The 16,274-nt window shown below is 43.4% G+C and overlaps 1 long non-coding RNA gene across 6 annotated transcripts in view; it reads right to left on the bottom strand.

The window, feature by feature from the left end:
- LOC105025833 overlaps window positions 1-16,274 on the bottom strand; it is a 38,393-nt gene that overhangs the window by 3,386 nt on the left and 18,733 nt on the right. The gene's annotated exons all lie outside the window — the stretch shown is intronic.

The raw sequence follows: 16,274 nt of genomic DNA, 5'->3' as shown, positions 1-16,274 counted from the left end.
AGCACATGAATAGAGTGATCTCTGCATCTAAGCCTGACACTTTACAGTACATGATAATTGACACGTGGCACTGCCAGCTTTTAATGACTTATTGATTTCCGAAAATGGTATACTTCATTCCAAGATTCCAGGAAGGACTCCTCGTGGTGTTCCACAGATGTGGGAGAGCTCAAGGTCATTCCCTACATGACGTTACACACAGAAAAGCCTACACATCTCTCCCTACAAAACAATCAACTGTATAAGCAGGACCTGCAGGCTACACTCTGATGCAGTCAAGTCCCACTGGTCTTTCTTCGTCAGTCACATTCCTGAAAGATGCTCAAATCTCCCCGCTAAGCTGGACTGCTGCTGTGGAGGATATGTCACACTTCCACTGAGCCTCTTCCAAATATCCCTTCCAAGGAACAGAGTTTAAAATGTACAAAGAGGCTGCGGAGGTGAGGCGGGTGTACTGAGAAAGTATTTCTCTTGCAGTCTAAAACACACAGCCCTGTCACACTGAAGATCTCCTGTCCTTCTGTGAGGAGCCAGGTCCGTGCCATGGCATGTGAAAACAAGATTAGCGGCTATGACACAGCACAGGGGCCAAGTAAGTGTGCAGGGCAGGGAACGAGTTACTTCTGGAGATAGAAAAACATTTATCGCTGGCGGTAATGTTCTCTCAGGTAGGTGGTTAGGTGGTTAAGCTGCTTGGATAGAAGATACCAGATATGACTCACCAGAGATGACTGAGTCGAATAAGCAAAAATCTGTTTATTGCTGATAATTTATCCCGCTAATGGCATATGAATATTTAAAGGTAGAGGTCTGTGGGGATACAAAGGGGCTGACATATTCTGTCGTGGACAGTAAACATGTCTGCTGCTGTAGTAACTGTTAGGAACATATGGGCTGTGTGGGAAAAGCAGGACAGTTTCTGTGCTGTTATTTGTACAAATTACAAATTATACCTGTAACTTTCTTGTCTCTGAACACTGAGCGCTGGTGGAGCGCCACGTTCCGGTCCGCATCTCTTTCTAGCACGTCTTCAAATCTTCTCTTAAAACTAAGATCCAGGTGGATGTGTTACTGTTTTGAGAAATGTCTCCACATTTCTTTTTTGCCCGTAAATGCACCAATGTCCCTTTAAAGTAACATCTTTGTTGTTGTCACATCTCAAACTCAGTTTCACAGATACAGATTGCAGCATCAACACTTACTGGCACAGAACTCAAGCAGCTGACCAATTCAGAAATACTTTAGTTGTGGGTGAGTGAGATTAGATGTGACAGTTTCACAACAGGATAAGACCAACAGGCCAGAGAGCTGACATATCTACAGACCGTCTTCGCCAACTCAGAGTGAAGATGAGCGCTCAACAAATCTCGACCTCCAGCCTTGACCACTAAGGACGACCTTGATACTAGATGGGGAGGAGGGGGTGGGGGGGGGGCAGAGTGATTGTGAAAAGGATGGGGAGAGAGAAGAAGGGAGGAAGAAAGCGAGACAGAGGGAGAGAAAATGAGAGCAAGAGAATGGGAGGGGGTGGGGAGCGAGCGAGCGACAGAGAGAGAGACTAGATGATATGGGTAAGAGGTCAGGTGTGCCAGGGGAGTGAGGACTCTAATGTAGTGGGAATAGATAGGTAGCCAGGTACACTGGAGCTACATTTACACTGAGTGGAAAAACACAGGCTAATGGATGCTCAGATCGAGCCCTCTTCATCTCCACTAACAGCACATCCAACTTCTCATTCAGCCCTAGAAACCCTTCCCCCCCATGACAACAAATAATAAAATAAATGTAAAATAGCAGCAGGGGGAAAAAAAAGAACAGAGAAGAAGCATGAATATTTGATGTCCTGAGTAACCGGATGGGATTCGAGTCCGAATGTCTCAGAGAGGTGGAGCGCAGTGGAGGGATCGGGGAGAAACAGTATATATCTCCCTCTCAGAACACAGGACGAATTAGTACTTCACTCTTTACTCATGCACAGAGAAGAGTTAGAGAAGTAGACAGACTGAGACTAATGTGTATTTGATAGGTAACCTTTCCAGGCTCTCTGACGGGAAGTGAATATGAGGGCTGTAATTGCCTGTGCGGATGGAGGGAGTTACTAAACGAGGTAACAGACACAGACAGATGGGGAAAGGGACGGAGGGAAAGAGACCGCAAAAGAAAGGGAAACAAATCGGAAGAGAGACAGAGCAAGAAAAATGTGCAACAAAATCGCACGACGCAGCAATCAATCTCAGGTTTACCAAGTGTTCAAAACAGCAATTAACATATTTCCCCCCCCCCGTTTATTTTAGGATTAATGGCCGGGGCAGAATAAAGTAGGTGTATTTATATCCACAACAGCAGGTGACAAATAAAGGTTTTAGGCTGAGTGTGATAAAAAGTGTTTAGACTGACTGGGTGGTCAGTCAGTCCTAACATACGTCCAATTCTACCAAACCACCATTCTACGCGGCCAAGGGCCGCTATCACAGAACACGCTGCTGCTGTTGGATTAATGACGATGGGCTGGAGTGAGACAGAAGGTGATACGGGGAGAACGGGAGGTGCTGCTAGCAGTGTGTGAATCCTGATCTGGATCTCAGCTGCAACGACTACTTGGATCAGCAACACACAGGTCAGCAATATGCAGCCTCACACCTCCTCCCTCCCTCCCTCCCTCCCTCTCTCTCTAAAGGACTGCCTGCAGCCTGACCACTCTCCCTCCCTCCCTCCCTCTCTCTCTGGGGTAAAGTGTCACCTGTGCGGTACATTGCCTGGAACAGCATGGGGCTGAACTAGCCAGAGGGGCACCTTTTCACAAATACACTTCTAGTGGGGAGAAAGTGGTCCTCTCCTCTCAACTCCTCTGGACCTAAATTCCTCCCCTACGTCCCCCTCCTTACCCGCTTCACCCACGCGGGGGAAAGGTGACGTAAATAAATAATGACCCTCTGTGTTTCTTTTTGACACAGTGTCACAGCGAATATTCACATGCACGCACAAAAAGTGATGTCATGGATATTGTGTGTTTTTGTGCGTTTACCTGATACAGGTGTTATTTAGTCACATACTCTTCATCTGCTGTGGTGTATTTACTTGAAGGCTATGACACTGGACATGGTTCTTGCATTTTGTTATGGTTACACAGGTTTATAGAAAGTCATTGTGTGGAAAGCAAAGAAATTGTTCTGATATTACATTGTTCCACCCATTGCTCGAATCACAAAACCGGGACTCACGAAAACGCACAAAACGTGCAAAATCCATAACATTCCTTCTTGTATGTTTACATGCGAGTTGATAGTGAGACTGTGTTTTCCCTTCCCAAGTGCCTTGGCAACGGCACACGCCATTGTCCATGTGTAAATCAACCAATCAATCCGATTTCTTTTATAAAGCCCTTTTTACATCAGCATTTGTCACAAAGTGCTTTTACAGAAACCCAGCCTGAAATCCCAAAGAGCAAGCAACAATAAGAATTGGCACACAGTGAAGTAAGGCCACAAAGATGGTAACTGACATCACCCATCCGAGCCATCGGCTATTTGAGCACCATCCAGCAGACAGAGACTGTGGTTGAGAAACATTGTAATCAGGACAGAAAGACTTAAAAAAAAGCTTCAAACCCCAGAAATTAAACTGGGGGTTGCTAATAGAACATGGCTAATGTAACAATAAAAGTAGTTAAGGGCTACTCCTTGTATACTGCCACGTTATATCAGCCACATCCTAAAAACCCACAGGTACCATATTGCAATCAGCTCCATTCTTTAACGTATTTAACCGTTACAAACCGTTTTAACTAGGTTAAAACCATACTTTAATGGTTTAAGGACTGCAGCACAATGGCCCAGTAATGACTCACTGTACTGTAAAGCTCTCAACCTGATTAACTCATAGGTCAAGTGGGCTAACAGCAGGACAGTATACATACAGCTGGACAGGTCAGGGTCGGGGCCAGGTCAGGTCCGGGGTCGGGGCCAGGTCATCTACTGCATCTGGATACTGCCGATCTTAGGACAGCAGCATGTTAATGACTCGCACTGGCCCACTAAAAACCCTTTCCATGAAGGCCAGCTCATTTTTTTTGACTGATGTGAAACAGATGGACCAGCAAATTAACCAGCAACCCTGCAATCCTGACCTGCACAGTTCAAGTGCAGATTACTTCTCGGAGCCTGAGGAGAACAAGTATGTCTTAAGGAACACTGCCTGTACCCAACACTTTGGAAACTAACTTCACTTGCTTATGGATGGTCAATGAAATATTTTTCTCTTTCAAATATTGAAAATGGATGCTGGAACATGCTGGAACATCTGAGTGCTTGATGGAAAAGATGCATGCAGCTAAGCCTCCTCAGTGTTAGGTGCTTGAAACATTTGACCATGTACAAAGATGTCTTGGCTTGTTTATGTTGAGGAAACAGGAACGTTTTGTATACGAAGCATGGCCGGCTGTCTGTGACTGCTGCCAGCAGCACAAGGACCAAAGACCTGAAGCGCCGTTCATATGCCCTTTGCTGTCACACATAGGGCAACAATAATTATTCCAAAGAAAAGGTAATTCCGTCTGCATATGCAGGACAAATATGAGGCCATAATCCAGTATGCTGCCACAAGGGACTTTCTTTGGCACACACACACATATGCTTTGTTGCCATGTCATGTGGCAATGGCATCTGCAAAAACCGTGTTTGAACACAGACCAGCTAAAACGGATGTTGACAAAGTAGACACTGCGGGACAAATCTAAACAATGGCTTGCTTTTGTTTTAGTTTAAATGCATTTGGGCAAGAGAATACGATGTATTATGTAATGCTAAAGGTGGATGAGATAACACCAATCAAAGGTTTACAATGTGTACACACACCATAACCCTTTTTTTATTCACAGTCTATGAATTGTAAGTTTCATTTTATTTAAAATCTGTAAATATTGGGCAGTTATTTGAAAGGAAGTTGTTTAAGTTCTTACAACTGAACTTAAATCTCAGCATTTGCATTCATCCTGTCAATTCTATCCTTTTGGAGATTAGGGACATCAAAAGAAAATGGATATTCCATTTTACTATGCTGTGTTTAAAGCTACAAAAAACATGCGCACATGGAAAGGCAAACAAACTAATTTTCTTAGGACGGGTTGTATTTCAAAGAAAGCAACAGTCCACTCTGTTGGGGCTAAGCACCCCCCTCAACAACCGTCAATACAGAATCAATCAATCTGAAATTCTAATTCCATTTCATGCATCAATTGTGGCTGTCCTGATTAAAGGCTTAGGCTGCATAAAAAGCGTGAAGAAGCAGCACAGTGACAGTTTCTCTCAATCCTGCTCTTCCCCTTCTCCATTTCTAAGACCATCTGAACGCACAAGTGAGCAGGCAGCATCACTTATAGCCACACACCACAGATGTTGAGACTTTCTCATCAACGTCCTTCACACCTGTGAAGGACAGAGGTATCAAAGCCAGAAAGGAAACAAACTACTTTTGTATCAGGTTAAATCCATTTCTATTCAACCCACTCTGACAGCAACCCCTTTTGTTTAAAACAAAACCTTCCATACATATCAGCCCATTGTAGAAGTGCTCAGAAAGGGACTTTTTGGAACGGAATGCAATCTAGGTTTTTTAACTTTTTTAACAGTGGCAATAAATGCCAATGTTTTGTGTGATTTTCTTACCATTGGATGAGTAGCAACTACAGGGTTAGTTTAATGTTTTGGTTAATAAAAATACTAAAATTAGAATAAAATAGACACTGGTGTCACAAAGGTAGTGGGAGGTCAACATATTACAGGGTGTTGAATTAAATAGGAATATCTGTGGTTTTAAATCATCCAGGCAACTCCAGCCTTATAGACATTATGTTTGCAAGCAAAATCTGAACTCTGATGTCTCACATAATGGACAAGCAAAATATAAAATAAGTATTCAATATGTCTATGGTACCTCTTTTGCAAACTTCAAAATGTGGGCATGTTAGAGAAATTAAGCTATTTAGAAGCGATATGGATGTTTCATGAAATGGGAAACTTTGGGGAGCATAAACCCATTAGTAACATTATTTGAGTCTTAGTTAAACACATGGAAATGGACCGCTATTTCCAACTTATTACCCAGTAAAGTGTAATTTTGAAAATGTTTTATAATTTTCCATTATCGCTTTTGAGAGGACAATTTACTGTAATGGCTGGCCCAGATGTTGCACAGTCTGAAATAAACCATAAAACATAAAAGGTCTTTTGCTAAGCATATATAATAAACGCATGTTTCATTTCTTTAGAGGTCAGCAGAAGACAGCATTAGTACTACATTTCAAGAATATTATACCAGACCAAGCACCACAGAATATGCAAGAAGATACACATGCCTATCAAGTCAATTCAATTTTGTGGACACTGGTATATTTTTAGGGAATTCATGAGTATTTACAGCTGGTTGATTAGATTGGATTAGATTCAACTTTGTCATTGAACATGTACACATACAGTACAATGAAACCCTCATCTTTTTTATTTTTCAATCAAATAATATACTACCATGTATTAGAATTTAATATCAGCATATATATACAGTGGATATAAAAAAGGTCTACACACCCCTGTTAAAATGCCAGGTTTTTGTGATGTAAAAAGAATGAGACAAAGATAAATCATGTCAGAACTTTTTCCACTCTTAATGTGACCTATAATGTGAATAATTCAATTGAAAAACAAACTGAAATCTTTGAGGGGGAAAGAATGAAGAAGAAAAACTTTACAATAACCGGGTTGCATTAGTGTGCGCAACCTCTTATAACTGGGGATGTGGCTGTGTTCAGAATTTACCAATCACATTCAAACTCATGTTAAATAGAAGTCATTACACACCTGCCATCATTTAAAGTGGTTCTGATTTATCACAAATAAAGTTCAGCTGTTCTAGTAGCATTTTCATGACATTTTCTTAGTTGCATCTCAGAGCAAAAGCCACGGTCTGCAGAAAGCTTCCAAAGCATCAGAGGAATCTTATTGTTGAAAGATATCAGTCAGGAGAAGGGTAAAAAAGAATTTCCAAAGCATTAGATATACCATAGAACACAATGAAGACAGTCATCATCAAGTGGAGAAAATATTACAAAACAGAGACATTACCAAGAACTGGATGTGCCTCCAAAATGTATGAAAAGACTAGAAGAAAACTGGTCAGGGAGGCTTCCAAGAGGCATACATTAACATTAAAGGAACTGCTGGAATTTCTGGCAAGTACTGGCTGTGTGCTACATGTGATAACAATCTCTTGTATTCTTCATATGAATGGGCTATGGGGTAGGGTGACAAGCTGGAAGCCTTTTCTTACAAAGAAAAACATCCAAGCCCAGGTGAAGTTTGCAAAAACAAACATCAAGTCCCCCAAAAGCATGTGGGAAAATGTGTTAATGTCTGATGAAACCAAGGTTGAACCTTTTGGCCATAATTCCAAAAGGTATGTTTGGCGCAAAAACAACACTGCACATCACCCAAAGAACACCATACCCACAGTGAAGCATGGGGGGGGCAGCATCATGCTTTGGGGCTGTTTTCCTTCAGCTGGAACCGGGGCCTTAGTCAGGTTGGAGGGAATTATGAACAGTTCCAAATACAAGGCAATTTTGCCACAAAACCTTCAGGTGTCACACATCAGGTCTTGATGAACGAAATATATTAAAGATCAAAATCTTTACAGTATATTGTGTAATTTGTTGAGAATATGATGATGTAACAGTCAGTGCAAACCAAAATCACCAACCGATTCAGGGCAGGATTCAAACTCACACCGAAAATCTAAGTAAACACTTGAAATCACAGGCTGTTCCAACTTGCGTGAATTTCATCACGGCAACCCATTATGTGACTCAGTAGTGTGTATGGCCCCCAAGTGCCTGTATGCACACCCGACAATGTCTGAGCATGCTCCTGATGAGACAGCAGATTGTGTCCTGAGGGATCTCTTCCCAGATCTGGATCAGGGCCACAGTAGTCAGGGTGCCGTTGGCTAGCATGCAGAGGTCTGTGCGACCCTCCAAGGATATGCCTCCCCAGACCATCACTGACCCACCACCAAACCGGTCATGCTGGATCTTGTTGAAGGCAGCATAAGGTTCACCACGGCATCAGCAGACTCTTTCACATCTGTTACATGTGCTCAGTGTGAACCTGCCATATGTGAAGAGAACAGGGCGCCAATGGCGGACCTGCCAAATCTGGTGTTCTCTGGCAAATGCCAATCGAGCTGCATGGTGCTGGGCTGTGTGCACAGGTCCCACCAGAAGACGTAAGGCCCTCATGCCACCCTCATGGAGTCTGTTTCTGACAGTCTGGAAGTGCTCCTCCTCCTCACACAAAGGACCAGATACCTGTCATGCTGCTGGGCTGATGCCGTTTTATGGCCCTGTCCAGCACTCCTTGTGTCCAATGGCCTGTCTCCTGGTCTCTCCTCCATGCTCTTGAGACTGTACTGGGAAACCCAGCAAACCTTCGTGACAGTACGTATGGATGTGCCATCCTGAAGGAGCTGGACTACCTGTGCAACCTGAATGGGTTGCAGGTACCGCCTCATGCTACCAGTAGTGACTAGGACACTAGCAATAGCCAAAACTAGAGAAGAATCATTCAGGAAGGATAAGGAGAGAGCAATTGTCTGCGGCCACCACCTGCAAAAACATTCCCTTTTGGGGGGGTTGTCTTGCTGTTGCCTCTCTAGTGTGCTTGTTGTCACCTTCATTTGCACCAAAACAGGTGAGATTGACTCACAATCGCTTATGCTTCTTAACTGGACAGATTGATATCCCTGATGTTTAACTGACTTGGTATTATACTGTGATGATTACTTGTTCCCTTAATTTTTTTGAGCAACGTATATATATATTTTAAAAGATGCTTTCAAAAAGTGAATCAAATTAATTTACCTTTCATCGCTGAAATTCTGAGGGAAATGGACTTTCAGATAATTTGCCTCAGTCTCTACCATAATTTAGTCTCTAAATGTTTTTCCTCAAATGTTCTTAGGCCCTCAAATTATAACTTGCAATTATGATTGCATTGTTATTCAGAAATGCACTAATTGACTGAGTGAAATGGTCTGATCTGGAAGTATATACTCTCTGGAGCCCAGAAAACACACACACAGCCTCGTACCTAAGAGCAATAATGAGTAATAACAGTGAAAGATTAATTCAACAAAACCAGTATGATGGGTAGCAACCTTTTAAAGTACATTGTAAGTATATTTTAAGTATAATATTAAAAAAGCATTTTAATGTCCAGTCTACATTTTTGGGGAAACCTTTTTTTTCGTTAATTGTTAATTCTTTATATGTAAAATTCACTCTGCAATAATCAAAGACTCTCCAGGTGTTTGCATTACTTACATATTTTACACCTCAAATTCACTGTTCTGCCCAATGCCACACTTCTCAACATCTATGTATTTAATAAAGAAAAGCACACATGGACAAACAATTAAACATTATTTAATGTTAAATATTAGAGAAAGAGTCAAATAAATAAAATCTATTAATGTATATATGCACATTCCTTAATACCATGATGACAGCCATTGTTTCTTGACAAATCAAAGACTATTCTAATACTGGTAGAGTAGAGTTTCAATAGATTTTAATTTATAAATGTTTTCAGGGCCCATGTGTTTGAAGTTGCTGAATCACCCATTGAAAAGTGCAGTTAATATTACATTAAGTTCATCCTTAATATCAGAACATATCTTGTTTTTAACAGACACCAAGCACCTCAGTCATGTCCTCCGTTCCATTTACTGAACTGTACCTTTGACATCACCAAAACATTTAGCAAATAATCCATACATTTGCCAATGACGTAAATTCGTTTTTACAGTAAATGTATTTTATATTATGCTCTTCATCAAAAACAGCTCGTAGTGTTCATAGACTGTGAAACTATGTTGAAATGGGGAGAGACGAAGCTGTGACAGAAATGGGAAAAGGGGGGCCTAAGGGAATAAGGTTAGTAAGCTCTGGTGTAGAGGATAGTTGTAATGACAGTGCTGTAGTAACAGTAGTTAGGAGCCTTCAAATGCCTGACAGTGCAATTCTGATTAATGCTGTTACTTTTAGTTTTTTTCTGTTATTGATACTGTTACCCTAGTCTCAATAGCGATTTGAAAGAAATTTGAATGCTTGTTGAGCTCAGTCTTAGATGTTTACTACAATCATCATGATATTGATTTCATTAGAAATTCTCCAAATTGTTAGACTGCTGAGTGTGTCCATTTGAGGTTTCGGTGCAGCTGAAGTGTGAGATTACCAAACATTTAAAGAGAATTAGTGTCCATATTAAAAATGATTCATAATTTGTATTTGATGCCTGAGATGAAAAATGACATTTATTGGAGGTTAATAGGTCTTTCATGTCGTGGGGTGTAAAAAAAATTCCTCAAATGTTAAAGTGCAAATCCTACCAGTTCGGTAGAATGACCCAAAAAGCAATTTTCAGGAAGATAATAACTCAGTCTGAGGCTATTTCTGCACCTGCACATTCAGTGGTAGATAGAGACAGTTTTTAGCCCTGATAATGTAACCACAACTAATCTAACGTGATTGTGTATGATGGTATCTGGCTGCGAGATGGCAGCCTCAAGTTAACAGCAAAAGGGACAGTACAAGAGCATGATTATACATTTGGAGTGTGGAGAGCTGATTAGGGGCTTAGATAAATAAAAACATGGTGGAAAAGAGAAGATTAAATATGTATGGGTCTTCTCCACTTAGCTGCCTTAAAAACCTTCTCAACACTGAGAATGTGGGATGTCGGATAAAGCCACACCTCTCTGACAGTACAGGGGGTCTGAAGGGATGGGAAATGTATGAAATGAATTACCCCGCTCATGGGGAACGCAGTCAGAATGAGATTTATCATAGCAATGCCATTGGAAAATCAAGCAGACCAAATGACACATGCAAACAGTACACGTTGATAGTATAGCAGGAAGCAGAAGTGGGTCTCCAGAGCTTATCGGTTAGTGATAGAACAGACCAAAGACCACATATACTAGGTTTAGGGCTTAGGGATGACAACGTGGCATAAGGGGGTAAATACTGTGTGAAACCATGTAAACATCACCACTTCTGATGAAGGACTGAAACTTGGTCATTAGCTACCACAACTAGGAGTTGTGCCATAAACCTGTGGGATTTTAAACATAATCCCAACGGTAACTGTCATCCTAAAACAACATCAACCTCGTGCCTGAATCCCGCCCTCCATGCATTCAGCCCAAAAAGGCCCAAGATTTTGATGCATTTCTACAACTTCGACACATTTAATCTGGTAGCCTGGGAATCTTCTGGAAAGCCTTGAGCTTCTTTATGGCCAATCACACCCTCCTAACTCACCGTCAACTCTAATTTCAAAGTAATTCCAGTTGGATATTGAGTTATAATATAATTTACCGCGCTGAATGATTTCCCATACTTCCAGCCGTATTCTCCGTTAGCTGTGAGTGACAGTGGAGACCATTAGGTGGGAGCCACAACAGACTGCAACCTACAGAGGATAAACTCTCACACATATACATTCAATCTGTATATTTATTCATTTATGATGTCATTCATATGGATGTCCCACAGCGATGGAATAAGATGATAGACAGGTTTCTGTGAAATGAGGGAGGCCTGGGGCAATGAATAAACATGCAACACACACACACACACACACACACGTGTCCATGTGCTTACGTAGAGAATTGGCGGTTAACTTGGATTTTATAAAGAGAGAAATGAGTTGTTAGTGCCAGTCTCTAAGACAACTAATGCAAAGCACAAGAAGGGCTGTTGAAGCAATGGTGGTCATTTATCATTTTGGCAGCGTTGGAGGGAGAGGGGGGGGGGTGAAGGCAGGCTTTCATATAAATAAAGTGCAGGTGGAATCAATGTGATGGTGAGTCAAGCTTTGAGGAGAGAGAGAGAACCAGAGAGACAAAGATAAATCAAGAGGGAGGTGGGAAACAGAGAGTGAGATAGAGACAGAAATTGAGAGGGAGACAGAAATTGAGATGGAGAGAATTAGATGTAGACGGAAAATGAGAGGGAGACAGAAAATGAGAGCGAGACAGAGATAGAGAATGAGACGGCATAGGGAAAGAAGTGACGGATTTGAGTGGGCTGAGTATTTCTTCAGGCAGTTTTATCCATCAACATCTCAGCACAACACTGAAGGACACGGTGGTCAGTAGCAATGGAACAATGACTCTCCATCGGGACAAGAATGAAAAAGCCATCTGAACATATTTTCCTTGTGTTTGAAATACAGCAGATATCTCTGTCAAATTGTTGATAGGTCAAAAAACAGTATGACACATAAACACACACGCGCGCACACACACACACACACACACACATACACACACACACACACACACACACACACAGTTGGAACATGCTGTAGGGTGTTCTCTTATCATATTGCTGAAGCCTTACTAATCCTGTAATGACTTCTGAACCTCTAACACATCTTACATAAACTCAAACAGGTCCTGTTCATGAAAAAAGATTGAGAGGAAAGATGAAATACCGGCAGATGTATTACATGTAACTTGTTATATCTGACTGTAACCCGACACACCGGGAAGTTGATTCCGCACATGTGGAAACGTAAACGCGAAAGGGGTTCAGATGTGGTGCTGCTTTGGTAACGTCCAAACGTCTGACGTCGCAGAACACACGCTCCCTTTCCATTGCCATGTGAAATCCACAACTTCCTCTTGTTGTGGATACCTCCCATGGAGATCAGACTGGAAGACTATTGTTTGATGTGTAGCTACGCTTTCGCTGAAAATATTTAATGGATTTGCTGAACTAGACAAAGAGATTAATCTCTCATATGGATTACAGGTCATTTAGATCCACAACAGCATGACACTACTATGCACAGACATGATTCAAGGTCGACTCTTATCAACGATGAAGCACAACAGACGACACACCTGCCATCCTCCGTGAAACACAATACAAACCGCATAGGGGCTGTACCAAAACAAATACTTTTTAACACAGGCCCCTGATCAGCGACACAAACAGCCAGCATGGAGCCCCCCCCCCCACCCTGGCCCAATCAATGTGTGGGAAAACAATGGCTCTGACGGCTGATCTCAGACACTGATATGCAGCAGTACAATACCTGCTCATGAAATGATGATGAGCTCAATTTAAGAGCCTGCCTGGCTGGGTGTCACATACCACAGCGCCATCACCCTCAGGAAACGCTTTGCCCCCAAATCTCCTCACACACACACACACTCTCTCTCTCTCTCTCTCTCTCTCTCTCTCTTTCTCTCCTTTATCTTCCCTCTCTCCTTTTTGTCCTGTCCACTACAGATATGTGAAAAGCAGAGCAGCCCCAGCCTGTACAGATTTGCCTGTGATTCCGGCAGCAGGGGTTCCCATGGGACTACAGCAGTAAGGAAGAAGAGTCAACACAATAGAGGGAGACCTTATGTTCTTCTTCACTGGCCATAGCTTGGATCTGCCGGATCAAAACGGACATGATGGTTTCACAAGCAGGTGCGGATGCCTTCAGAATCCTCATCAGAGTGCTTTTAGAATTTAATCAACCACAGCCGAGAAACCCTGCTGGATAGAAAACAATCTATAGACATTAGTCACGGTTTACAGGAACCAACAAAACAGAACGCTGCGCTCAGGACTGTGAATGACGGTTCTCATCACTTAAACCTACCTAACCAGCGTGGCCATCGGTGTGTCCGTTTTATAGCCCAAATGCCCCGCTCCTAGCCCGCCTTGCTCCTGCCCAATCCCCCTTCACTCTCCGGCTTCAGTCCCAGCCACGCCCACCGCCCCGCCCCCTATGGATGCCGAGCCAGCCCCCCAGCAGGTGAGAGATGCAGGGATCTCAGGGAGATGACAGGTCTATCTGGGCTGTCTGTTACCCTTCCTCCCTCCATTTCAACCCTCCGCTGCTCTTTCCCCGTCTCCCTCGTCTCTACAGCTGCCGAGTTCTGAGCGTGACAACGCTGCACACACCCACTCGCCCCGAAGCATGACTGCACGCAGTCGGGGAGCTTAGGAAGGCAGGCAGTCAGAGCCGGGCTACGTGGATGTCTGCCTCGTGTGTATGTGACTGGAACAGAAGGCTTTTGAAATTCAAACTACATCGGCCTGTCTTTGGGTGGGTGGGTGGGTATGTGTTGCTCAGTGCAGTGCGCGCGTGTGTGTGTGTGTGTCAGTTCTGGGGAAGCCTGACTGTCACTCTTATGGATTAAATGCCAGTGTGCAGCAGTGTATACACACCGTTTGACAGTTTAATGGTGCGTGGAAGGGTGTAAGTGTAGGAAGGGGAGTTATGGGCTTCAAACCGCACATGCACGCATGCCCGCTCGCACGCACACGACATGTGAAACCCGTCTCTGGCATTACACACGTGACCTGCCCCCAGCTGCCATCATCACTTAAGCTACAAATGGTCATCCTGACCCCAACGTAACACATTTCACATGGTCACCCTGACCCCAACGTAACACATTTCACATGGTCACCCTGACCCCAACGTAACACATTTCAAAGGGTCATCCTGACCCCAACGTAACACATTTCAAAAGGTCACCCTGACCCCAACGTAGCACATTCCAAATGGTCACCCTGACCCCAACGTAACACATTTCACATGGTCACCCTGACCCCAACGTAACACATTTCAAAGGGTCATCCTGACCCCAACGTAACACATTTCAAAAGGTCACCCTGACCCCAACGTAACACATTTCAAAGGGTCATCCTGACCCCAACGTAACACATTTCAAAGGGTCATCCTGACCCCAACGTAACACATTTCAAAAGGTCACCCTGACCCCAACGTAGCACATTCCAAATGGTCACCCTGACCCCAACGTAACACATTTCACATGGTCACCCTGACCCCAACGTAACACATTTCAAAGGGTCACCCTGACCCCAACGTAAAACATTCCAAATGGTCACCCTGACCCCAACGTAACACATTTCAAATGGTCACCCTGACACCAATTTAACAAATTTTCCAATTTGTTCTGCCTCACGGCTACCACACAGACAGACAGACGCGTCAGCTTGTTTACCTACCTGCTGCCAGGGACAGCTGTGGTGACCACAGAATGTGAGGAGAGAAGGAGCCAGAAGGAGAGAGGGAGGATTTATACTGAAGAGTCTGTGACCCTGGCTCTTGGCTACCAACTCCCCCACTCCTCCCCAAACTCCTGATGGGAAACTTCCAATCAGAACAGCAGATCAATACATCTGGCCTCAGGGCCTGCAAAGCTAGGTCACTAAAGCTAAAGACTAGCACTTAAGAATAAAGGGAGTGGATATTGATTAGGAAGGGTTAATAAGACGGTGTAGTGCGCCTAACAGTGGGTAATTGGGTTATGAATTATTACAAGACTGATTCACTGATACATGGGGGTCAGAATTAAACACAAACATAACTGTATGGATTGCAGATTATATCTAATATCAGTACAAAAATGACTGAACCTTCATTTTGCTGAATACTACATGAATGAAATGGTGCACGTTAACATGCCCAGTGGACTTCGCCTTTCGTAATAAGACATCAAGGCAAATCATGTACACAGGGTCAGAGGAGCGCAAAACAACAACTGCCACAAATGGAATCCCGCCCGAACCAAAACAGAAAAGAATTGAGGTTCGGGATGCCATGACATGTCTTGCACCCACATCAATAATTCAACGCTGGCTTTTTCAAAAGCTTCAATAATACATCAACATTCAGATAACAAAGGCTTGGCTGCTGGAGCACCTTCCTGCTGGTTCGAACCCCATCGGAGAAAGAGGTGGTGTTGCGTGGGTACAGCCAGGAAGGTGCAGACTGAAACAAGACGCTCCTGCGCCTGGTTTCACAATATTTAGCTGTCGTTCGTGACGTGTCATGGTTCACTCTGTGATCCGATATCAAGGGGTTAACTGGCCTGTGATCGCGCCCTGCTTTCATTATTCAGCAGGCTGTTACGGCAGGGGGTGATAGAGAGATAGAGACAGAGAGTCAGGCAGGGGCACGGGGAGGAATGGATGGGCAGATAGAGAGAGGGATGAGAGCCCAGGATGATCTAGATGATGCAAAATGGATGTGTACGCATCAGGAGTGTGAAGGAAGGACGATAGGAGGCGAGAGCTGGATAATTATAATTAAAAAGAGGGCTTTGAGTAACTGATGCAAAAAGCTGAAATCAGAGGGAGCGATGACAGGAGAGAGAGGAAGGCGAGTGTGGAGAGCTGCTGGATGATG

This window comes from Esox lucius, chromosome 4 (genome assembly GCF_011004845.1).
Source record: "Esox lucius isolate fEsoLuc1 chromosome 4, fEsoLuc1.pri, whole genome shotgun sequence".
NCBI classification, from domain to species: Eukaryota; Metazoa; Chordata; class Actinopteri; order Esociformes; family Esocidae; genus Esox; species Esox lucius.
This window is presented reverse-complemented; position numbering and strand designations above follow the sequence as displayed.